General features: G+C 35.9%; 1 protein-coding gene across 1 annotated transcript in view; it reads left to right on the plus strand.

Annotated features, from left to right (window-relative positions):
- Window positions 1-25933, plus strand: part of FBXL17 (F-box and leucine rich repeat protein 17) — a 278422-nt gene that overhangs the window by 131969 nt on the left and 120520 nt on the right. The window lies entirely within an intron of this gene.

The raw sequence follows: 25933 nt of genomic DNA on the forward strand, positions 1-25933 counted from the left end.
TGATAATGCTATTGAGCCATCAGTGAGGCACCTTGTAATCACAAGCCCACAGCTTCTCTGTGCATAACAGAGCTCTAAGTGCAGATCAGGGACCCTGATGCGAGCAGGAATGTAAAAAAAAAAATTGAACTTCATTTTCAGATTCAGAGGCTAATCTTAGGGGAGAAGGTGATAGGCTGTAAATTAAACAGTAAGACACAAATCATGTCAGCTGTATAAACATTTATTTTGCCAGCAAATTAATTAAATGCCGCTTGTTTCTCACAGGACATGAAGATGCATCCAGGAAACCTAACAGTAGTCACATTACACGTATTCAAATACTAAATAGGGTATGCCGTGTTCTGTTCTCTTTTCCATTTTCTGATAGATGTATGAGATTCAGTTGCAGCAGTTTGATGGTTCATTTGGGTTGTGTTTACTCACTAGAAATTCTGAGTAATGAAAATGAACATGCTGCTTACTTGTAAAAAATTGATTTGGAGATTTTTTGGCATCTCCAGATGTGACACAGAACAATAATCTCATGGCCGTTTTCTCAAGGAGTATCCTAAAAGCCCACAAAAGTAAGCAAAGTCATAATGAAGAGTAAGTGAATAGCAACTTTCAATATATTTTTTTCTTTTCTGTGAATTCTGATATATTTTTCTATAATTGGATCAAATATGTTCGTTAATATAAAAATGGAAGCATTATTAACTAGCTGAAAGCTGAGTACTTGAAAATTAAGAAGCCCATAATATCATGTATTAATTTCTGACTTTATCTATTCACATGTGCTTATCCTTATCCTCTACTTAATGAATTTTGTTTGCAAAATTAGTATTTTCCAAGTTCTGTGCAACTTCGTGCTTGTTTTAAACAGTGGATTAATGAAGCATACTGTTTTTCTTTCATAGTGCATTTGCATATAGCCCAAATTTAAACATATAAATTAACATTTAAATTTAATTAATCTTTCCTTTCTGAAAGCTGAACTAGGCAATCTGCTTTTTCAGCCATGACATTGAATAATTGTAGAATTCTTTCATCTTTGTCTTACTGTCATGCCTTTTTTCAAGGGAGTAGACAAAGTGAAGAATTCGGTCGAGATGTTGTCATCAGTAGATCCTATACATAAAGTATTATAAAAGACTACATAAATTTCTGATCTGGAGTTATAAGCATTGACTTCTCTTTCCCATTTCTGATGTAGAGAATGTCCAGAATCCAATCTGTAAGACAGAATATCTGTAGTTATATTTCAGAGGCCTTTCCAGAAATGGAATGCTGAAGATCTGTGGCTTTGAGTGGAGATTAAGTATGGAGGTTTCAGGTTGACAGTTTTAGATATCCCAAACTTATAGAAACCACTCAGCTTCCTCAAATTTACCTTAGTTCTCTTCTAATTTTTCAAATCTTACACCTGAGCACACTCAAATCAGAATGTTCTAATCACTTAATGAACTGGTTTTATTAAGGACAGCTTCAAACCTCACCTGAATTATATGTGTTTGATGCTGTAAAAGTAATTTTTAAGTTTAGACTAAAATGAAGAATTTTGGTGGAAATCTGAATGTTTGGACATTACAAATAATTAGTAGGATGTATTCCCATTTTTAACTGACTTGTAAGCAGACTCAATTAATTTCTAGTTTACCTGCAGTAGTTAGGTCAATTTCTAGTTTCTATCTGATAAATGTAACTTCAAAACTTACAGGTTAGTCACATTGCTGTTCAGGGCACTGTGTGGGATCTTTATTATCCCATTTCTTCAGGAAGTAACCCAGAATTAGTCTGGTGTGCACTTTGAGGCTGAGCTGAGAAATTGTCAGTATGGGTGTTAACCTATACCCCTTTCAAATGCCAGGAATATGTTTCTGAAAGAAAAAAAAAAAGGTAACTGTCAGTTGTCTTTAGATCACACAAAACTGTGTACTTTCTAATGTTTATGTACCTTTAATTTTGTCCAGATACCATATGGGTTTTCATTTCCCTTCTGTACTGCAGGGCAAGTTAAAAGTTAATTTATTTTCAAATTCAGTAATTATTTCTCCACTTTGTGCTGGATGCATCTGCAGTTCAAGAGAAAATTAACTTCATGTAGTTCAAAAGTCATTTGGTAATTCAGAAGAATTAACTAGGAACAATACTACATTTAACTATATTGTCTACATTTGATACTAGAATCTAATACAGAAATTTATGGAGTTGTTATTATAGTGGTTTGAATTCTGTAGTAAAAATAAAATTTGTAATTTAAAAAAAGTAATCTGCAGTACATTTATATGCTGAATAGTTCTGAATTTGCAGTCAGACTTCTAATCTACCTCAGAATAAATTTGAAGAACCTGCCTTTTAACAAAATTCTGCTGCATGAGGGCAGAAGCATATGAAAGAGATGTGATTATCTAAGATTGTGAGAACTGATCTGACTTTCATTTCTAGAATTCCTCCTGAACATTTTCTGCACTGCTTCTGTTATCCGCTGAACTTAATAACTTAACAGTGTAAGAGATAATTGAGAAAAACAGTCAGGTAATGAATGTAGTCCTTTTACTGTGGGAATGAATATGAATCACTATTGTGTTCAATGGTTCTGCAGTCATAGAATTCTTTGTGGCAAATGTCAGTCTTTCTGCACGGCTTCCTAGATCATAGAAAAGATACTGAATTTATCTAAAGAAACAAATCATTACTATGCATAACTGTTGAACTCTGGGCTAACATCTTGGATGGGAGGAATTCGAATGTTTAGGAAGTCATCTTACAAGAAACAGTAATACTTCTTCATGAAATAAATACAAATTTACCATATGTACATGATTTGTACTCTCCAGAGCGTTACTGAGTGGCTGCGGCACAGAAGTCATACAGACACAATTTTATTGTTGCATGCCTCAAGTATTTTTCAGATGCATAGGAAATGTTGCTGGACTTTGTTGCTTTGAGAAAAAATATAATTGCCTTGAATTATCCAGACAAGTTAAGAATTTGTGTTTATAGGTTGTTTTTTTTTACATATTGAAAAATACTGTCCATATTTAAAGAATTTCACATCTCACAATTGCCTTCTAAAGTCCACCTTTCAGATCTCAAATTTTCTGAATTCTTGCTATGAATTTCTTTTCGTTTCAGTGAATAAGCTTGTGACTCAATTATGGTGCCCCTGTTTTATAATAGATGAAGTAATAATGGGAGAGAACTGTGATTAAAGTTCTGTGAAGATAAAGAGCTGTGAAGAAATTGTAGCCTACCAAAAATTGTTCTGGCATATTTATTTAATTGCAATCAAGCAAAATTAGCAGTGTTTGATCAGTGCAATGAATATTATGGCGGGAGGAGGTGAATTTAAACTGCAAACATTCTTCTGGGTCACACAAAGTGACATTTTTTAGTAGGCTTTAAATATTACTTTATTTACTTATTTGTGAAGAAAAAAATTACTGTAAATAATTCTGTAGGGGATTTCTTTTTACTTTGAAAGCAAAGCTTGTTTCTTTAAAAGTGAGTAGATGCTTTTTACAGTGTTTTGGAATCATAAATTTATAAATAGCATTTGCAGAGTTTAAACTCAGTTTAAAGTATTGTGAAGTTCAAAAAAGATAGTTGGTTGCACTGTAATAAAAAAAAAAAGTGGTCTCAGTGGTGGCAATCTACGTGTGTCATGGAAAAATGTGTGCCTGACATCTTCAACTAAGATTGAAGAAGAATCCTTTATGTTAAATTTTTCTTTTCATAAAATCACTTTAGAAGTCTTACTGATACCACTGCATTTTACTCATAATTTTCCTAACCATCTACCAAGTTTTTAATTTCTCAAGCTTTGTAGAAGATTCAAAGTATCACCAATGCGTATATAATTCCTTTTTTAAAAAGGTTCGTTTAACTTGTTTATGCAGAATACATGTCTGCTAGTGAATAGTTACAGATTGGTGCTACAATACTGTAAATTGCTTACAAAACCGTGTAGTATTTCTTCTATTTTACTTACCATTTCTGGTAAACGGGCTGCCTATATGATTGTTTGAAAGTTATGGTAGCATACTGAGTCTTTTGTGCATTCCACTTTATCTAATAATCTCTTCTTTGTTATTGAGCACAAATGGAAATGGAAATGCTAATTTTAGGAGTATTGTGTGTTGCCCAGTGATTCTGATTTAATGTTTATTTAAATTACAGCAAACAATTCAGCTGGGTTAGCTCACAGAGCATTTCAATTGCATCTAAAATAGAACGAAATATGAGAGGGTGAATTGCTTTTTCCATGCTACCTGCTCATCTTCAGAGTGACTTCTCTGTGCACTGTGATGTTCAAAATTGAGACATCGTCAGACTTTAGGACTTGAAAGCTTGTTGAACATTATTACAGAATGTTTGTCCTTTTGGGTTACAGGTCTCTCTGTGTAGTCTCTTACTAATCAAAATGCAGCAAGGGTGTAGTGCTTGTAAAAAGCTGTGAAAAAAATTCTGCAAGAAGTTAAAAGTTTTCAGATTTTCTCTTAAATTATTAAGGGGAGTAGCATGTACTGTTACTTGTTTTAGAGTATGTAGCAGTGCAAGTTGTGTTTGTGGCTTTTAGCTAAGTTACAAGACGCATTTTGTTCAAACTCAAAGGAAATACTTTCTGCCCCCTTATATTAGTGTGTTCTATTTGCATTTTTTTACTGTGTCAAAAGAATAACTGGCATGCTTTTTTACTTTGTTATAGAACAGAGCAGCAGTTGTGAGAAATAACACAAGCCTTTTGCACTTGAGTTATTTAGATCATATTTCTTTAAAGTATAACTCAAAAATAACTGTGAAGTGACTAGTGGGAAAATTCAGCTGTTCATGGCTTTAGTCATAGTCAAATGTGGTTGTTCGCTGCCTATACTTATTTTTTCTTTTGATGTAAATTTTAGAATATTAGAATCATAGGATCATTTAGCTTGGAAAAGACCTTCAAGATCATTGAATCCAGCTGTGAAGTGCTTCACTGAACCACATCCTCAAGTGCCATATCTGTGTGTCTTTTGAATACCTCTGTGGATGGTGACTCCACCGCTTCCCTGTGCAGCCTGTCCCAATGCCTGACCAATGTTTCCCATGAAGAAGTTTTCCCTGATACCAAATCTAACCTCGCTGATACAACTTGGGACCATTTCCTCTTGTCCAGTCACTTGTTCTTGTCCTGTCTGGGAGCAGAGCTCAAACCCTACCTGCCCTACACCCTCCTGACAGAGAGTTGTGGAGATGAAAGGACCTCCTTCCCCCTGCCCAAGCCTCCTTTTCTCCAGGCTGAACACCCCCAGCTCCCTCAGCTGCTTCCAATCAGACTTGTGCTCCAGACCCTTCCCCAGCCCCTGTCAGTGATGGAGAGAGACAGAGAAGCTGACTTGGTGATCAGAATCCAATTTTATTGTGGGATACAAATGCTTATATACTATTTCAGGGACACTAGTGATGTGTACTACAATGATATGGTTAAAATCACATACACAAACTTATGCACATAACAGCATCTCTTGCTTGCAGAGTTTAATGACATTTTCCAGAAAACCCGTTTGATTTAATCTTCCTGCAATCTAGGTCTAATTTTCAAAGTTCCGTTTGCTTTTGCCGAGGCATTCTGTTACCAAATCTCTTATGTTAGCCAGGTCCAAAGTCCATCACCTGTCTGGTGTCCTCCAACATTCCAATAGCTCTGTTCCCTTCTCTGGACACACTCCAGACCCTCAATGTCTTTCCTGCACTGAGGGGCCCAGAACTGGACACAGGATGCAAGATGTGGCATCACCAGTGCCAGGACAGGGGGGGCAATCACTGCCCTGCTCCTGCTGGGCGCAGGATGCCCTTGTGCTTCTTGGCCACCTGGGCACAGCTGGCTCATGTTCAGCTGCTGTTGACCAGCACCCCCAGGTCCTTTTCTGCCAGGCAGCTTTCCAGCCCCTCAGACCAAGCCTGTGGCGCTGTGTGGGTTGGTAACTGTGTGTTAACATTCTTATTCCTGTGAAGTGCTGCAAGGTAACAATTACTCTTCTGGGAAGAAAAAAAAATCAAATTTTAAAAGACTCAGTTTGTCAGTACACTTCAAGAACTGGAACACAGCTTTTAACATAATTTAAATTTTCAGGCTTTCTTTTTATGAAACATTTTTTTCTTCAAATGTCAGTGCACTTTATTTTAAATCATTAAATATGCTCTTCTGCTTTATTGTGCATTCTGCAAAAAGATTAAATCATCCATATTTAGTCATAGAGGAAACACAGTTAAGGACTCCTAAAAGCATCTTTGATTTCTAGATAAAGCAAGCGATTCCCATCTTGTTTTCATGAAAAAACAGCATATCTTAGCTGAGCCTCAGTATGGGATACAGAAGAGCTATCTCTTCCTTTCCAGAATAATTTACAATTCTGGAAAAAAGCTAGAGTAGGGAGGGCAATATTTTGTCACTGTATTCCTGTAGAGAAATTGTAGAACATAGAGACCATCTGTATCCTGTATAGATAAATATTTTTTATAATTATTTTACTATGTGTGTCTGTTATGTGTATTTCATCATATATCAGTACAGATGAATGACAGAAGGCTTTTGAAGTGAGCAGAAGAAATACCATAACATGCCATGTTTTAAGGAGTAGTAGTAAAGAGTGACCAGAAGTAAAGAAAGTTTTAATACCAGTACTTTAAGGGGGCATGTAAAGGTATAATCCATTGTATAAGCCTTCTATAATGATGCTTAAAAATATAATCTTATTTCTCTGTTAAAAAAATGTCATAGCAAGTGGTGAGATTGCAAGCCTAGTCACACTTATTAATTATGCTAAATTTTTATTTTTAATTAGAGTAGCTCTTTTGAGACTAAATCTTTTGCCATTAGGCTTTTTGAAACCTATGAGATAAAAAGGAAGAGTTTTTTCAGAATATTATTTACATGATTTTAATTAATGATTATAATCTCCATGGTCATTTTTAAAAAAGAGCACTTAATCCCTTAACCAGTTTTCATGATTTGCATTTTGCAAAAACATGTAAGCCCTGCAGGCTTATTATCTCTGATTTTTTCCAAACCAAACTTATTTTTAGAGAACTGTATTTTGTTTCTGCTCCAAGTCCCATTTCCTATCATAGCACCTGTTTCTCATGCAGAGTGCACTGATTGGTAGAAAAGTAAAGTTTGCTTCCTTTTGCCAAGACGGCACATAGCCCTTGGCAAGGTTACCTTTGAAAACAGTTTTTCATGCAGACACCGTATGTAAGCGCTACTGCTGTTGCCAAGATCCTCCGACTAATGAAGGGTCGGCGCAATAGTGTATTCTTTCTCGTTGCTGGCGGCACGTACATGTAGCGTTTCTTCTGAGAAAAGGCGCTATAGTGTTTCAAACAGAAGCTAGAAGTTTAACCTTCTAGGAGGAAGGTCAGTGTTAGTTTTTATTGATAGCACAGAAGAAAGCAACTGTATAGGAATATGAAAGATAAACTCTGTGGCAAGCTGAAACTTTTTAAAATACAGCGTTTTCAAATGTTTTTTAACAAAAATTAGTTCTAAAACTTTCATGTTTGCTAAGTTACTTCTTTGAATCTCAAAGCAGGATTATGCTTAGTTTTCCATATTGATGATTTGGGGAACCGATTCCTAACTAGGAGGCATTAGCATATAGACTGAATTTAAAGGTCAGAACTTCAGGTGCTTACTTACGGATTAATTTTTTTTTTTCTGTTTCCCACTTAATGGAAAAATGTGTAGCGAAAAAGATCAAGTATTGCTCTTACTATCAATTGCATTTACAAACCCATTAAAATTCCATTTTTTTTCGAATGTGTGGAGCAAATAATCTTTTCTGTGACAAAGAATAAATGCTCAGGTATCTTCAGCTCAGATTTTTAAATAAAAGGTTTTGGTAAAACTTACTTTAAGTGGATAGGCTATAATCTACTTAAAAGCCAAGAATTTCTAATATAAAATTTGAATTAAATATTCTGTCTCACAGCTATAGTAATATAAACTATATATTCTAGCAACAAGTGAGGAAATTAAAACAAGGTGAGGTAAGTTACTTCAGATAATCCAATAGCTACTCTGTGAGTATCATCAGATAGCTAATGAAAGGTTTTACCTTGCAGAAAGCTCTTGGAGAGCTTCCTTTAAATTGTCATTCATAAGGAACTGTAGTAGTCCATCATGTGCATCACTTATCATGAGGTTGATGTTGAACTTAGCAGCAGCACTCATGGTGATTAAAATTTGCTGCATTATTAAGAGCAACGGAACTCTTCTTTTATAACTGTATTTTCCCAGACGGTTAACTAATTTCTAGGAAAAACTTCTATGTCATGTGTCTCAGACTGGACTTGTTCCAGGAGACTCCTTTCTCTGTTTTTGTGATGGCAGTGTATGTCAGATACAAGACTTTTTGTTTATTTATGTTGTACTAAGTATGCCTGTCTGTACTTCATCTTGAAAGAACTTACTTTTATTGTAATAACTTCTATCTTTTTAATAGCAAATGCATTTTTAAATTAAGCAAATCATCCCTGTCATGTATCTTAGCCTTAAACAACAACTTTGTATAGATGCAAAGTAAATGCAACCCTTATTAATGAGCTGCAGGATTCTGTTTTTTGATTCTAGCTTGCCATTTGTTCTTTCAAAGCAAGGAGCATCTCCTTTCCTGGTTAAAACCTTTTTCTGATTTAAAAAAAACACGCTTAAAACTGCTATATAGCAATTTCATGGGCTCTTGTATTTAGTACTTCATTGAACCATGCTCATTGGTTTGAAACTGTTTCTTCTTCATTAACTTGGCGTGTACATGCCACTAGGCTGGTTTGGGCTGGGATAGAGTTAATTTTTTTCACAGCAACTCTTTTGGAGCTGGGATTTCTATAACTTTCGATAGTTAGAATTTTTGCTGAAGACAATGTTGATATTACAGGGTTGGGTATTTTAGTTATTGCTGAGGAGTGCTTACATAGAGTGAAGGCCTTTTTTGTTTCTCATGTTTGCATCACAAATCCTGAACATAGCACCCTGATACTTACTATGAAGAAAAATAACTCAATCGCGGCCAAAACCAGCACATAGAGTTAAGTGTGTCTGAAGTAATTCTGAAGTTTTCTTTGTGTGCTCATAATGATCTTTCTAATTAAATTGACATGGCCCTTGACCAGTAGGATAATTAGCTCGTTGTTTCAGGTTTTTTTCAGATAGGATTTGCTACTTATTTTCAAAACTAATACATTTCCTTGCTTCCTTAGCGGTGCAGCAGACATGAAGTACTTACAGTGAGGCATATATATCCTATTATGTGTATAAAAAATAAAGTGTTGAATTTTGAGCTCAGTATCAGTATCTTGGCTTTTGATTTTAATTGGATGTTTACTTTTTGGGCATGAGGCCAGAAAGAGGAACATCACAGGAACAACACTATTTCTTGAACAAAGTTAATTAGTCTTTTTTGAGTTCTTCTAAGTCACTTCTTCAGGTAGTTGTTGTGTATATTGGACCCATGTCTACAACAGTGATAAACAAGGTAGCACTCATAATTGTGTAATATTGTGTGTACCTCATAATAATTCCCCAACTTTAATGCTATAACCAGTTAAATCATATACATATACATATGATGAGTTGATTCTCATCATATACATATACACAATGATGAGTTGATTCTTTAGTTCCAGTTATTGAATGAGCTATTAAATGCTGTCACCAAGTGTTTATGGTGGTAGTTTTATATTTTCTTTACTGAGTACGCTGCAGAAGTTTTTCTCAGTCTGAAATGCCAATAAATACCTTAAAGATATTTCCTCTCAACCCTACATAACAAAAGTAAGTGTGTGCTGTCCTAACAGAGGAATAGCACAATGATTGTCTTTTGGAAACGGTGTATTTTGTTGCTCTGGTACTATGAAGAAATCTTTATGACTGTCATTTCCCCACTAGAAACTTCAGGCATGAATGTCTTAGGTTCAAACAGAAACTAGTTTGTGAATGATTTAACAAGCTTTAGAGAGATTGAATCTACAGCCACTGAAATCACTCAAGTAGTAACTCAGCTGATGAGAAATTCCTTATGTAAGATTGGTCCTTGGAAAACCAGTGAGTTTTTTATTTACAAATCACTTCTGGATGGTCCTCTGAGCAGTCAAAACTCCTAGCTTTTGCAGTTTCTTTACATTATACTAAATATTTGTGCATAAGGTCATAGTCTTTCAGCTATTCACTTGCTTGTCTAGTGACCTTATTCAACCCTAACACAACTGGAAAACAGAAACAGCAGAAAAAAAAGGTAATTAGTCAATTCCTTCTTTTACAATTCAAAATACAGAAGCAACACTTGTAGCACTTTCTTCTTTTACATACTTTAAATTTTTCTGAATGCTATAAAATGTAGTTTTACGTGCTACATTGTATAAACAAGGCAGACAGTAAAACTGAAGCTTGCAATGATAACTTAAATTCTGAATTTAGTGCAGAATCATGAAAAGTCTGTGTCACAGGTGTCTGTGGGAATCACCTGGTCCTACCCTTGTCTTCATAGGGTGACCTCACAAGATTTTGTAGAATGACATGTCTCACTGCCACAGCTTTTCAGGTATTTTTTTGTGGTTTATCATAACAGCACTCTGCTGGTCTTCTTCAGCCCACTGCAGTTGTACTTTGGGATTAAAAAAGTGAAACATGTCCTAATGCACTCTGCACAACACCACTGATACACGTTATTGTGTTGCTTCTTCAGAATCTGTTGAGAGCAGTCCAGTCAGTGTTTTCTTCCTGCAGCTATTTTTGACTTGAATTGATGAAAAAATCTGAGGGACAGGCTCAGAGACAAACTCAAATAGCTACAGTAGTCGGTCGGAAGAGAGCAGCCGAGGCCTCTGGGCTGCAGGAGCTTGGGACCTGCAGCTGCAGTTCATGAGCAGGCAAAAATAAGTGTGAAGTTAATGCAAGTACTGGATATTTTGCACCGGATGGCTGCTTATCAGGGAATGAAAAGAAGGATGAAAATAGATCTTGGAGTAGTAACCATTGTGTGAGACTGGCTTCTTGGCACTGACGTGATCTAGAGAATTTTTCTGAGGGCAAATTCAGAGCATGGGGTTGGAAGCATTAGGGGCTCAGGTTAATGCTCCTGTGGTGAGTTCCTTGCTAAAGAGATCAGGTGGAATGAACAATGGGAGTCATTCAGTTAGCTGGGCTGTATTCACTTGTGTCTTAACTGCAGTGAGTCATTCTGCTGGTCTGTTAACACTGCAGGAGAACTTTGCCTACCTGTAATTTTTAACTTGTGATTTGGAATGGCTCTAAAATAATCCTATATAATAATAATCTAGATGCTCATTCAAAATGTTCTTGTACATAAAAGACGTGGAAGTACATAAAGAAAATAATACTGCCCTTTGAATTTCTGTTGTAGAAAAATACAGAACTGGCTACAGTATTTTCTCTTTAGTATATTACTTTTTAGTATATTACTTGCCTCTTATCTGCCTCACATTTTTCTTTTGAATTCTCTTATCCCTCCTCTACTCCTTCCTTGACCTTATGTAAGTGTAATGTGAGTAGTTAAAAAAATCAAAAGCAACACACCAAAAAAACCACAAAACCACAATCATGGAGGGGCTTCTACATGTTCTGTGATTTTTCCCAGCAAACTGCAGTGGTTATGGAAGTGTTTTACAAATGTCAAGTGATGGAGTTCAAACTACTGAAACCTCTTCAGAAGCAGCATAATATTCCACACCCTGTGAGATTTTCCAGATTATGGCAGTGGTCACTATCCAGAGGTTTTCAGAGCCACTTACATGTAGATTGTCACAAAGCCATGGAAAATGAAGCTTGAAGTTAATCTCTAGTTGAAAGTATTCCATTTTATCTGGTTTTTTAAAAATATCTTCCTGTAAATTTAATCTTATCTGTAGACAATCTAGTGCAGGGTCTTATTTTCTTACCAGTGGAAAGCTTATGTTAACATTATCTGGATCTTTCTTGCTCCAACTGAGGACCACGTCACCACTGATGAGGAGCAAGATTTCTTTTTGGTTTAAAGAGATTTTAGTCCATCATCCAGGTCATTCCTTTTTAATTGTTGTAATTGAGTTAACCCTCTGGTGAAGTTTAGTGAGTCAGAAGTAAAGGAGAGCGTTTATTCCTCATCTTTCAGAATCACATTTTGACTGATTTCTTTAGCAGTAGAATGATATAGCAATCTTTTCCCAGGTTTTCCTCTAACTACTGGGCATACTTTTTGCATAATTTGTATTGTTCTTTGCCCCTTGCCGATTTTGTTTCAGTTTGTGCTTGGTCCTTTCTGATTTTGTCCCTAAATTCTCAGGCCATTATGATTACACATTTGATACAGTATCCATTTCTTTTAAATAACTTCTGAGTTTAAGAGCCTGAAGAGTTTTGCTTTGTCTACAACAGGGTTTTTTTGTCATTCTTCCTAATTCTGTTAAATTTTGTTTCACCAGAATTTTGTATTCTTAATGACTGGAAAATGAGAGAAAAAAAAAAAAGAGGAGACTACTATGTTCAAATCTTGAAATCTAGCAAATTCAGAGTGACTTTGATTGGAAATCTTATTTCAAGATCACTTTCATTAGTTGACTTCAACTTTATGTTCTCAGCCCTCTACTTAAAATGCGTCTTAAAAAGCCTCAGTTCCAGTTGCCTGCTTGGTCAAAAATAGGTGCAAGCACATTACAAACCCTTTGGGAATTCCCTGTTGTCTTCTGCACTTGACTGAAGCATCAGGTCAGCCAATTCAAATCCCGCTTCTCATAAAAAGCCTGATTCACAATGTTGTTCTTCAGCAGGTTCTTCCAATGAAATAGAACATACTGGCTCAGTCTTGGTGTACTTCAGTACTTCAGATGGTTTCAACTGAATGGTGCTCATGTTACCTTTTTAGTGGTTTGTTCGCTTGCTTTTTTATTTTTCCATAAAGTTAGGTGTTTTAGAAGTTGAAAATTACTTTTCTATCTCATAAGTCAGAAAATTATATTCAGGACAAAAATAACATTTATGTCCAGAGTTACTACCATAACTTACACCATTTAAAACCCACTTGAGATACAGCATAAGAAAATACCACAGCTTACTGCATAGAAAATCTTATTCACTGCTATCTGATGAGGCACCACCTTGAATTGTGTCTCCGGTTCTGGGACACTCACCAGAAGAAGACACTGAGGGGCTGGAACATGGCCAGAGAAGGGCAAAGGGGCTGGGGAAGGGTCTGGGATGAGGAGCAGCTGGGGGGGCAAAGCCTGGAGAAGAGGAGGCTCAGAGGTGACCTTATCATCTCTACAATTGCTTGAGAGAAAGGTGTAGCCAGGTTAGGCTCTTCTCCCAGCTAACAAGTGACAGACAAGGGGAAATGGTCTCATCTGGAGGTAGAGGAGGCATAGATTGGATATTGGGTAAAAATTCTTCGTGGGAGAGTTTGGTTGGGCATTGGAACAGGCTGCACAGAGCAGTGGTGGAGCCACCATCTCTGGAGGAATTTAAAGACATACAGATGTGTCATGTGGGACATAGATTACTAGTGGACTTAGCGGTGTTGGGTTAGTGGTTGGCCTTGATCATGAAGGATGTTTTCCAACCTAAGTGATTCTATGTTCTCCAAAATCAGAAACCAGTAGCCTGATTCGGTGTGATGGAGAACCTTAAATAACTAGGAATGTGGCGTTTTATTCAAGGTAGCAGAAAGTTTCTGATGGGGCTGATCTCTCTAATGGAATCTATATGAAATAATTATTAAGTAACTGTGCAAGATGGCCCTAATATTGTGAAAATACAGCTAGAAAGCTCCTTTGATTCCATCATTAGTAAAGTGTCATAAATTTACATTTCCCAAAGAAAGCCATTATTCATCTTTAACATAGCATATGTTAATGCATCTTCTTTTTAATGTAAAAGTAAATGTAGTAATTCTCTCCTAAATAATAAAAGAAGCATTTTTTTCAGTTAAGAGATTGTAGATAATTGTTTTTTTCCCTGAAGTTGATTCATAGCAAATGTTCTATGCATTTCTCAGCCTAGCATAGTGCATTCACTGAGTACTTTACTGGGGTTCTATGAAAATGGCAAAACTAAAATTCTCATACTAGATAATCTGTATTTAATTGCTTTGAGAAATAAAATGCTATTGAATCTTAATTTTAGAATACCTATATAGAAGAATATTCCACCTCAATCTTAAAATAACACTTTTTGAAAAATGTGCTTATTTATAGGAGTTTCTTTTTCTTATACACTCAGATAGCAATCAGTTTTTAAGTGGAAATTGTTTGTTATTGAAAGGTTTCTGCCATTAGATAATACAGGATTGTAATAAGTGGGTGTCGTTCTACTTGAATTTAGAGGCCCTTAATGTTATGTAAAGGATATCCTCAGGATGTTTTACATATATCAAAATGTGGAATTAAATTATAAATGAAATAAACCCATTATGAGCGTCTTAGTCGCACAGTAAAACTGATCTGTCCAACAAACCAGTCAATATGGCTAAACAATGATACAGTAAGTGGTTTCTAACTAAGCTATACGTGTTTCAAACAATAACTCAGTTGTAGCATAAGTTTTTTTTTCTGCACTGTTATTTAAGATAATGCAAGTTCTATCTTGTTAAACTTTGTGAAATTAGGAATTAGAGATTACAGAGACTGGATTGTAAAAATGTATTAATGGACAATTTCAGCTGTTTTAGAGTTCAAAGACACTGTGAAGGATCAAAAGTGTGTCTATACATTTAAACACTATATATTCTTGTTTAGTTGTGTAAAACCAGAGATTTATAACAATGGTTAGTAAACTGCCAGTGCTTCAACATATTTCTACAAACCTGGTTTCTAAAATAACCTTTTGTCTATTAATGAGAGCATCCCTGCCAGAGAAATTGATTCCCAAGTAGACAGCGTAGCAGGATCACTGGTGGGGCAGGAGGGAATGTTACAGAGTTGTACAGCAGTACTGCAGCCTGTGTGGACAAGGCTCATGCTGCTGTGGGTGCAGAACAGGGCTCCATGCAGCAGCAGTCATGGTGCAGCATCCTGGGGCCTTGCTCAGGTGCCTGTGGCACAGCAAGGTGCCAGGGGGTGATTGGCACAGAGACACTGCCCTGCCGTGCTCAGGGTGCAGGCGAGAGGCTGTTGAGGGTGAACTGGTACACTTGTGGCTTGTCACATTTCCACATGGCACTCAACAAGGGTAGTGAGTTTTACCTGGAGATGGAAGCGTGTCATTACTCTTTTCTTTCCCAGAAACATGTTTGCTTACCTTCAAAGCAGATACGGTCTTTTCATACTTTTACTTTATACTGCTTTTATCTTTATTATTAGCCTTAAAGAGCATGCAGAGGTCACGTATTTGACCTATGGAGCATAAAATTTGAATGATGAATTTGATAGATAGGATGAAATATACAGACGAACAGCAGGGCACAGAGTGACTCAAATAGTTTCAATGTACTGGGTAATTCCAATGTTATCTAGTGTATGTGCTTGTGAGGAGGCAAAACGTGTTTCAGCTAGGCTGTAAGAATTTATATTTGCTTGTAGTGAAGACCATCAAATTCAGTGAAGTTATTAGGGAGGAACAGAGGGATCTGTCAGCAAGGAGCTGTCAGCATAGGCAGGGACATTTTTCCTCCAGTCACCTCTAGGTCTACCAGCCTTCCTTCTACCAGGGCTCCAAATCTTTTTTGGCAATCTTCCTGCCCTCTCTTCCTCTACTTTGTAATGAGTTTCTTCTAATAGCTTCTGCCTGTGAGAAACCCACCCAAGTCAGTGTCTTCATTTTATCCCTCCTTAAAGCTTCAAGGGATAAATCCTTGCCTTGAAGAGGATGCTCTAAATGGCTTGTGTTCATGCTCTTAACGGCTTGTGCTGTTCATGCAACAGAACTAGCAAGAAAGACAATTTAAAAAAAAAACTTTTGAAAGTTACAGTAAATGGGGGGATAGAAAGCAGAATGACTGTGTTTATTGTTATTGAGTACCATAGCTATTCAGTAATAAACATAATTAGGGAAGCCCTAATGTGATATTAACTAAGTAGTTTCATTTATTTTGTGTTCAGAAACCCCTTCAGAGACATTGTCTTCAAACTTTTAAACATTCATACACAGTGCAGATGAAGATAAAAATAAATATGAAAATAATTTATTTCTATGTTTCTTAAATTTAAAATGCTTGAGGTATCCCTGGGTGTGGATATTCCCATACCATCATGCCTAAGAGTATCACACTGATTTATAAATAGAAAAAAATAGAGTAATACCATTTTCTCTGATCGAAAGCAATGTTACCCAAAGATCGTGCATGTTTTTCAGATATGCACTTGAGTTACAGTTACGTTTGATGTTCACTATGTTTCTGCAAAACAATAAAATCCTGATTTTACTCAGGTTTCCCTGGGCATGACTTTTCATCCCCACACCAGAGTTAATGTTAGAAATAATATTGGTTAAAGGCCACCTCATGTTCTCTTCTCTTAATTGTACATCTGGTGCATCCATTTACCCTTCTAACATGTAAACTGCAGAATGGTTACCTCTGTCTAAAATATTAACCAGATAAGTCACTTCTAACCCTCTACTAGCAACACAATGGTCAGTGTCTGTTGATGAAATATAAAATTAAAATCATTACTCAAGACAGAGCTGTAATAACACCATGTATCATTTGACATAAAGTGCTCAAACTTTGTAAAGTGCAGAAGTAATATCCCTCCCCGTTTGGTCTTTATTTAACAATTGTGTGCTTTCACAGGCTTTTCAAGAGAACATTTTAGACAGTGAAAGTGCCTGGAAATCAAATCTTTATTAAATATTTATGGGGGAGGACACCTAATGACTTCTGGTGGACCCTATGAAGAGATTCAGTATCCATAGAGTGCACTTATCATTGTTTGTTGGTGCTGTGATGGCTGATATTAAATATTTAAGCGGTGATGATTTGCTCAAAGCTGTACAAGACCAAAAAAACCCAACACATTATTCCAGCCTTTAAAAACTTTATCTTCATCAAACAGATGCAGAAAGTACACTAACTCACTATGAAACATACCTGACAAACAAACCTGAGCAGAGCACCTTTTCACATTGCCCTTGCTTTCCCTCTGCCATCCTCACTTCAGTGCCTTGCAGGAGTTGCTGCCGGAGGAAGGTGCTGCCTGTTGGGGAAGGTGTCATCAAAGGCTGCTGTTTGCTCCCTCACCTTTACAGTAACTGCAGGACAACTGTTTGACTTTGTTCATTTCCCCTGTGACATTGTGCTAGAGAAGATGGGAAAGGGCACTGTTAGCATCTCCAGGAAGAGGATTCCCCAAAGGCTTCACTGATGTAAGATGGGTCACAACACAAGAATTTGGAGCAAGAGTTTTTGGCTCACTGGGTGAAAACAGAAGAGATTGGCTGCTTGGCATACAGGTACAGAATTGTCATCACATACATATAAGAAGTATAGGAAAGTCTGATGGGAACTGAAGGAGAAAGATACAAAAAAGGTATAGTACCCAGTGCTGCTGGTGAAAAAGATGGGAAGTTATTTTTCAGAGGTATTCAACATCCATATTAAGTAGATCTTCATGATATTCTTAAAAGACAAAGACAAAAACAATAAGGAGGAGGCTTATAATTTCATTATTGTCCTTCCTGTTTGGAAGGACAATACAATTTGACAGAAGGTGGTACTTTGTAGCATGTGTGTTGAGAATAGTGTACCAAACAAGCAAGTCAACATTTAACAGTTTCTGTGAATAGAGACAAGGAGGAGACAATGTAGAACTGAAACCTCTGACTGTAAGTAATGAAGACAGCATGCAGAATAAAGTATTGCCATCTCCCTTGAATAATACTGTGTAGATTCAGACTTCTATTTTGCAAAACAGACTAGCATAGGAGAATGAAGGAAGAAGGAAGGAAGTTTGAGAGTCATCAGCAGTTACCCACCAACAGAGGAAGTAATAACAAATAATAAGAAATTGGAACCACCATAAGTAAAACTGGAAGAAAGAGAAAGCATCACAAATTTGATCACTGAAATCCCTAAGCCAAGAGGTGTTCAAAGCCTTAAAAAAATGTCTGTGCACCAAGTGGCTCAGTCATCCTTCCTGGAGGATTTTTTACTATGGGGGAACAAGAGCCTGTGAGAGCACTTCATTTGAACTGAGCTGGAAACAAAAAATGCTAAATTGGATGCAGGCAGTATCAGATAAGGAGGTGGGTATGTGTGTGTTAGTTCTTCCTCCAAGTGGTGTTCATTCCAAGTTATGACAAACCATTGTTTGTGATAGATCTTTTATGTTAATTAGGAATTGATTGTGGGTTACTCGAACAGTGCTGATCTGTCACTCAGCTACCCTGGTATTGATGGATCTGTGTATGTTTTTTAACGTGTATCTGTCAGTTGGCAAAAGAAAGACTAACTAAACCAGTAAAAAATTTGCAAATTGGTGCACAGTTACTTTGGTTTCGTCCATTAGCTGATTTCCAAATACTATTTTAAAATAGAAAGCTTTAACTTCTTAGAATCAATGTATTTATCTTTCAGTTTATTTGACATTTTCTGAAAATTTAATTTAATTAAAAGAATGTTTGCTTCTTCAAAAACAATTACACTGATTTTTAATATTCCTTTAGTTTGTAAAGGAGAAAAATATGTACAGATTTGAACTCTTTTGTGAATTTAAACAAGGAAAGTTTTTTCAGATGTTAAATGCATTTAAGAATGAATATATTGCACTTCAATAAAGTTTACAAAGGTACTTTCAGGCATCATTTTGCATGATAAGTAAAGGAAGGCAGAAAGCAGTTACTAAGTTTCTAAAGGTTAAATTAAAAAATAAGAAATTAGAAATTTATGAAAATTATAGGATCATAGCAGTGTAAACCTGGAAGACCAATAATTTACTTTAAATTCATTCTCTGTTTGAGGCAGTACTAGGACACCAATCCAAAATTATGTCTAACCTTTTATACCATGTTGCTTCCTAGGAAACCTGTTTTAGCATTCCACTGTTCTGACAGTAAGGTGGGGGAACACAAGGAGAGCTGTCTTTATTACAAATCTTTTTTTTTTTTTTTTTTCCTTGCAGAGATCATGCAGAACAATATATCAGTGTCTTTTTTAATAGCTTCATTTGACACACAGGGAATCTGTTGCATGTTTTCATCTTAGCCTTTGAATCAGATCACCTAAGCCCAATACCTTCAACCTGACATTTAAATGCTGAAGTCTTATCTAGAGCTGATTTTGTCTGTTTTGAAAATGGGTCTCCTGAGCTGCAAGCAGAAGGCAGCATGAAGCACCTCAGTTGTGCCTTTCACATCTTAGTTTTATTAATACAGTGCTGAACAAGATTCACTTGTATCATGCTCTCGGTTAGTCTGTAGTAAGTTGAAAAATTTCACCAGACTTTGTTCTGTTTGCTTTTATCTTTACTAAAGCAGGAACAAAAATCCCTGTTCATTTTTCTCTGCTTTAGTTTGAAGAGGAGTCTAAATTTCTGTATATTTAGAAAGAAAACATGTTTTATATATTTAGAAAGAAAGATGAAATTTGGTTTTATTATAGTTTCATGAGTAATAAAATATATTTAATTATTGAAAGCTTGCCAGTGAACTCTTAAGTACTTCTCAGCATGCTGTGAGTTAGGAAAAGTGGGAGAATAGGATTTAAAGTTTTTTACCATGCGTAAAATACAAAGTTCATCTACATAATCAAAAAGGAGAAGGATGTGATTAATACAAGTTTTGCTGTCAGTTGTGTGTGCAGGGATGTTTTAAAGTAAATTTTGGAAAACCTGAACCTGTGTTGTGGATCAGGACAAGTGTCTAAAAAGCTTGTAATCAGAATTATTGAGTCATGTAGTTGTTAATAATATATTAAATCTATTAAATATGTGCTGCTACTCTTGCTGTCAACCTTTCCGTTTCCATTTTCGTATCAGATAGACTCCCTCCCTCCCTCTCACTTTCATCCCTCTCCTCTGCCTTCACCCTTCTATTTTCTTTCTCTTTCTCTCCCCTCTGATCTTCCCCCCCACCCCTTTTTGCTACACCCACAGCAGTACAGCAGTGATTTTCTGCACCTGGGTTGTGAGAAAGTGGAAGAAAACTAAAAACAATTCTCCTAGTTTTTTAGTATTTGCAGTATGAAATGCAAATCACTCTTCTTACACATAAATTACCAGGAGAAGCAAAAACAGGTGAAAAACTACTTTTGTTTTTAAATTACTGCATTTAAATGCAATTAAAATATTGAGGACAGAGCTGGGTTAGGATGGGAAGATTGAAAAAACAATTTGTCCAATTGTGATAAGAACTGAGAGCTGTACTGAGGCAAAGTCATCATGCCCAAGATCATCAGCAGAACAGGCAACATGGCACACCTTCTCATCAGAAAACACCAGTTCATGCTTATCAAAATCAAATTAGCAAGCAGGAAGCCAGGATTCAAACACTGTTGGTTGTATCTGTGCTTATAGTTCCTCACCTGATGTTTCTCTTTGGGTGCCAGCTATCAAAGCATGGCAATTTGTAACTAAATGCTGGAGAAGTCTATATTTATATGACACAGTGCAGTGCTCCAGGTAAGCAAGGGATCTCCTGCATTACTGTAGCCCAGCACAGTGGCTGATTGTCCTCCCAAGGAGCCCTGTCTACATCTGCACTTCACTGTGCTCTGCTGGGAGAACCTGGACTTGTTTTTTTATTTTGGGAGTTTGCATATTTAATTGCGTTTTTATTGTTTACATTTTCTTAGAAAATTATTAGGACAAAGCTCCAGAGCTTTTTTATTTACAGAGAGTATGTGGGTAGATGTGTTCAGATGAGCATTAGATTTGGTTAAAGTCCACAAAACAGCATTTTTTAATATTTTTAGATATGATTAATAGTGATTTTTGTTCATTATATATTTCACATCTTGATAGTAAATTTTAAATAGCTTTATTTCTAGTGCAAAAGTCCATATAATAATATTTTAAGTAAATCTGACAAAGTAATTGGAGGTATGTTTTCAATGTGATTGTATATCTACATATCTCTTTAAATACATCCTAAAATTTAAACAAAATCTCCTCTTCCCCTGTGTGAAAAATACAATTGATAGAATTGTTCATCCCAAATTGAGGACCAAGTAACAAAAATTTGCATAATCCATCAAGATTGTGTTCCCTGCACAGAGTCACTATGTATGCACTTAAAATTATTTAGATTTCTTAGAAAAGATGTTTTCTGCAAATATGAAGGGGACAAAACTGTCTTTTAAGAAAAATTTGAACCAACTGACTGACTCCTGCATTATTTTTCACCATTAGAAGTACTGTATTCTCTGGGGTGCTCATGGCATAGGAAGGAAATACACAAAAGAGAAAGTAGTTTTCTGAAGAGATATGAAATAGTTTATGGTTAACATTTTAATGATGGAAGTTGCAAAACCAGCTATTTAGTTGATCTCTGGTCCTTAACAATTACAAGGACACATGCAGTTTCTTGGAGAAAATCACACCAAGGAACAGCAAGTTCATTTAAGTACGTTGTTGAGGCAAGTCAGATTTACTCTCGTTATAAAAGTTTTTCTTTATTATTGATGCTTTGTGTCCTAACACTTCATATTGGCGCTGTGGCAGGTTATTGCCTTGTGTTCTGTTCCTGTTTTTCTGATTTGCAGCATTGGAAAGGCTGTGGGGAGGCAATTCTTGCTGTATATTGCTGCCCATAAGTGCTTTTGGTAATCATCAATTTAAACACTGAAATAGGTATGGAAGGGATACTTTATTGTTACTACTATGGGTATCTAGGATTGTTAGAGGTCAGGTAAATTGATGAAATTAGTAGGGGCGTGTGTGTTTTCTTTCTGTGCTGTTGATGGGAGTTTATGGATTCATCTGCAAATCATGTCAGTGAAAGGACAGGGAACAGCTTGGATATGTTTTTGTCTCTCTAAATCTTGTTTTGTAGATTAATGAAAAAGTGGTCAAGATCCCTGGAAAACTTCCTGTGCATTACTCTGTCTTGTAATGCTTTTCAGTATTAAGCATTTCATGAATAAGTAAACAAAAATGGACTATGAATGATTTTATTGTGGTTTGAATGAAATGCAGGCACAAGTAAGCATTAACTACAGAGACTGAGTCTCTGCTAAAGGGAAGCTGGCTGTAGGAGCAAGCACAAGGCAAATCAGGACTTAATATTTATTCTTCAGATATGTTTCTACCATCATTGATCAGTTCAAACTAATTTACTTACGAAACCAGTGGTTGCCAAGCTGATAACTGGAACAGCTGTAATCTCTCATTGGTCTATAACACTGAACAAATACAATATTTTATTTTAAAATAGGATTTGGGTGGTGGTTTTGGTATTTGTTTTTGGTTTTTTTTAAAGTATTTACGTTGTATTTATAGAGTTGACAGCATTTGAAATTAAAAACTTCATAATTTTCCTGGTTTAATTTGTTTGCTTGTTTGTTTGGAGTGCCAAGGGAGTGCCTATGTGGTGCTGACTGCAGCTCTCTTGTGCTTACTTTATGTTGGAGAAATCATGGGGTTTTTGAAAAATAAAAATGAAGTATTGTAATAGTTATGTTAAAAAAATGCAGCCTTTTTTTGCATGTTTATTCTTAATATTTTCTTCATGCTTGGTGTTTTGGTAGGTGTTTTGTTTTAGTATTTTTTAATTCATCACCATAATTTGTTCTTTCATGGTTTAATTGTCTTTAGTCCCTTGAAATTAAATGAATTAAAGTATTACTGGCACAGGAATTAAATTTATGAATGAAAAATGTTTTCAGATAGTGATTCTAATAAATCACTTCCATTAGCACTTAATAATCAAACAGCTGTGGTATCCAGATTTTTAAAAGGAGCTTTATTAAAAATAGAAAATAAACCATCTTACCATGTGGATTTGCTTATAATATCTGTCATTAAAAAACTCAAAGAAAACTTCCAGTCCTTACCCAGTGAGGTGGCCTTAGAACCAATGTCTGCTAGAACAGAGCTTAATCATTTAATGCCTTATCTAAAAAGTATTTTCATATGTTTTCAGTGAATCAGGTATAACAGATACATCAAAAATACAGTTACAGGATTAAAATAGTTTTACTATTAACTGAAGGTCAGATTTACTTCTTGTAAATCTGATGTCATACATTTCTATAGGCTCAATTTTAATTAGTTCTAATTCTATTTTATGTTTTTTCTGTCACATAATAATATGTTTCTATGATTTATATTTTTCTTGTCCTTCTTTCAAGTTACATTTATAATCATGACAATATAAGAGAGGGTATGGCAAGCAGTGGATTTTTTTATCCTTTATGCATTCTTTTATGTCTACACTTTAAAGATTTAATCAGACCAATAAGCAAATTATTGGGCTTTCTACATGTGAGCGTAAATAACACTGATTATACCATTTAGTTTTCATGGGCTTTCAGTGATTGAAAAAATAATCTTTATATGAATTGCTTGATAATCAAGTCATTATTAAAAAGTCACTTAAAATTGAGAAAATTAGGGTGGATATACGGAATTCTGCGTTCTATTTTTTAAGCAGTGCAGAAAGTTCAAGAAATTCCATCTTTTGTCATAAAGTAGTTGTTTTTAGAGCAGCCACTATTTTATTCACCAAAAAGAAAGATTTAGGTCTTTTTATTGTACAATATGTGTTTTGTTGGTTTTTTTCTTAGCACTGATGAGCAGAGTATCTGTCTCAGGTAATCATTTGGACCATAAGAGTTCTGTACCCTCTATTGATTGTCTCTATTGATTTTCCTACGTGATTCTTCTTTTGTTTATATTGAAGCAAATTTTAAAAAACATTTAAAAATTTGACTAATCTTCTGACATGGGATAAAATCATATAATACCTTATATGTAGCCTTTCCCAGAGTAACTCACACCAATATTCAGTGGGGCAGTTTCTGAACGCTGTTGCATTCTCAGCAATGTATGAAAGATAGATCCAAAGTGTAGGATTGCAGATTTTCTGCTACTGTTCCAGATATTTGTAATGATGTGTTGCAAGGCAGGGATCTAAATAACTTTTTACTTTGTGAGAGTGGAGAACTGAAATGTATTAAAATTTTTCATTTTGATGTCTGTTGTACAAACACGTGCCTGAAATTCCAGTGATGCTTTTAGCTTATATAAGCACTTTTTCATCTACAAGAGTCTATATTCTGGTATTATTTCTTAGATTTTTTTTCTAGCTTGATCACAGTTCAATATTATTTTATTTTAATGTGTTCTGTAATAAGTTAATAATCATTCATGCCTGTTCTGTAACTGACAGCTAAAAAAAAAGTTATACATGTAAATTATTTTTCTGATGATTAATGTGTAAGCCAGTATTAACCTGTATAATCTGTATTAACCAGTACAGTCTTTATGGCAAGACTGGCCCTTTGTAACATCTCTGTCTGGGTGAGAAAGTGAGTGCATTATCCCTTGACCAGAAATGAGAATATATCACATTTACACCTGGTTGCCCTTTCTCTTCATGCTTTATGGTTGGAATTTTTAACAGCCAAGTAAGTTGAACAGAACTGCTGTTTTCCTTCAGATTTTTTTTCCCAGTCTCCTGTGCAGCTATTTTATTTTATTGATGGTAAGGCTTATTGAGGTATAAATGAGAAAAGGCAGCATTTCTCAGATCACAGAAATTAGTGAAAGCACATGCATATTTGATGTTTACTCTGAATGTGACCATTTGTGTAATATGTCCTACTAGAAAATATTTTTCCTTTGGTTTGTGCAGACTATATTACAAAATGTCTGTATGTTTTGAGGGGTTGAGTTTACACATTATTGAGTCAGCTGCAGCAGCTTTCAGAGATGCATTAATTTAACAAATGCATTTGTAGTTAACTGCTCCCTTGACAATAAATGGAAATGATCACCAAGCCCCAGAGCTAAAAACCTGTCCAGATTAGCCAAGTAACCAATGCTTTCTAACTATGAGTTTCAGCAGCTCATACCTCTGTTCACTGTGACAAAGAGGGACTTGTATTACACAGTTACTTCTGGGGAATAGACCCAGTTATGCTGGAGCCATGCTGCAGGCAGTCATCTCCCAGAGATGCTGGTTTGTCTAAGTGAGGGAATGCTTCTCTCAGTAACATGCTGGCCATGCAAATATGTCCAGAGTAATAGAGAGCCCTTCAAATCAACCAGCATGTTATACTCAAGCATCTGTTTGGTATGTCACCTTCACCTGAAAAGGACTTCCATGCAGAGTACTTGTAGCAGTTCTTGAAATATCAGAGAATCATCACTGGTTTTGGTTAACTCAGTGAACTGAGGATTCCTGACAGGTTGGGATATTTTTCACTAAGTATTTGCATGATACATTTGCCATGCTCATCTGGTTGACTTCTGCATAGAGAAAATTTTTGGGTTATGAACTTTATCTCACTTTAAATGCTTTGGGGTGCATTTTAAGTAGTAGTGGTGTACAAAAAATATGCCCAATTTACCGTATAAAAGTAGAAAATAGTCATGCCTAAACTCCAGTCAGCAACTAAGTAGCATGCAGCTTGCACCCCCAGGTACTCCCACCATGTGATGGGGAAGAGAATCAGAAGGAAGGCAAAACCCCAGGGATGATTTTAGAACAGTTTAATAATTGAAATAAAATAGCAGCAGTAAGAGTAGTAGTAGTAGTGTTCTACATTACTGCTGTTCCATTATTCCTATTGTAATAAAAAGAGAGACAGCAAAATGAGACAAATAAAACCCAAGAGAAAGAAGTGAGGCACAATGCCATTGTTCACCACTTACTAATGCCCAGCCTGTTCCACAGCAGTGCTGGGCCCCTCCTGATCAGTTTCCCCTGGTTTGTATACTGGGCATGACATTCTGTGCTTTAAATATCCCTTTGGCCAGTTTGGGTCAGCTCTGCTGGCAATGCTCCCGACCAGCTCCCTGTGCACCTCCACACTGGCAGAGCTTGACT

This window comes from Camarhynchus parvulus, chromosome Z (genome assembly GCF_901933205.1).
Source record: "Camarhynchus parvulus chromosome Z, STF_HiC, whole genome shotgun sequence".
In the NCBI taxonomy this organism is placed as follows: Eukaryota; Metazoa; Chordata; class Aves; order Passeriformes; family Thraupidae; genus Camarhynchus; species Camarhynchus parvulus.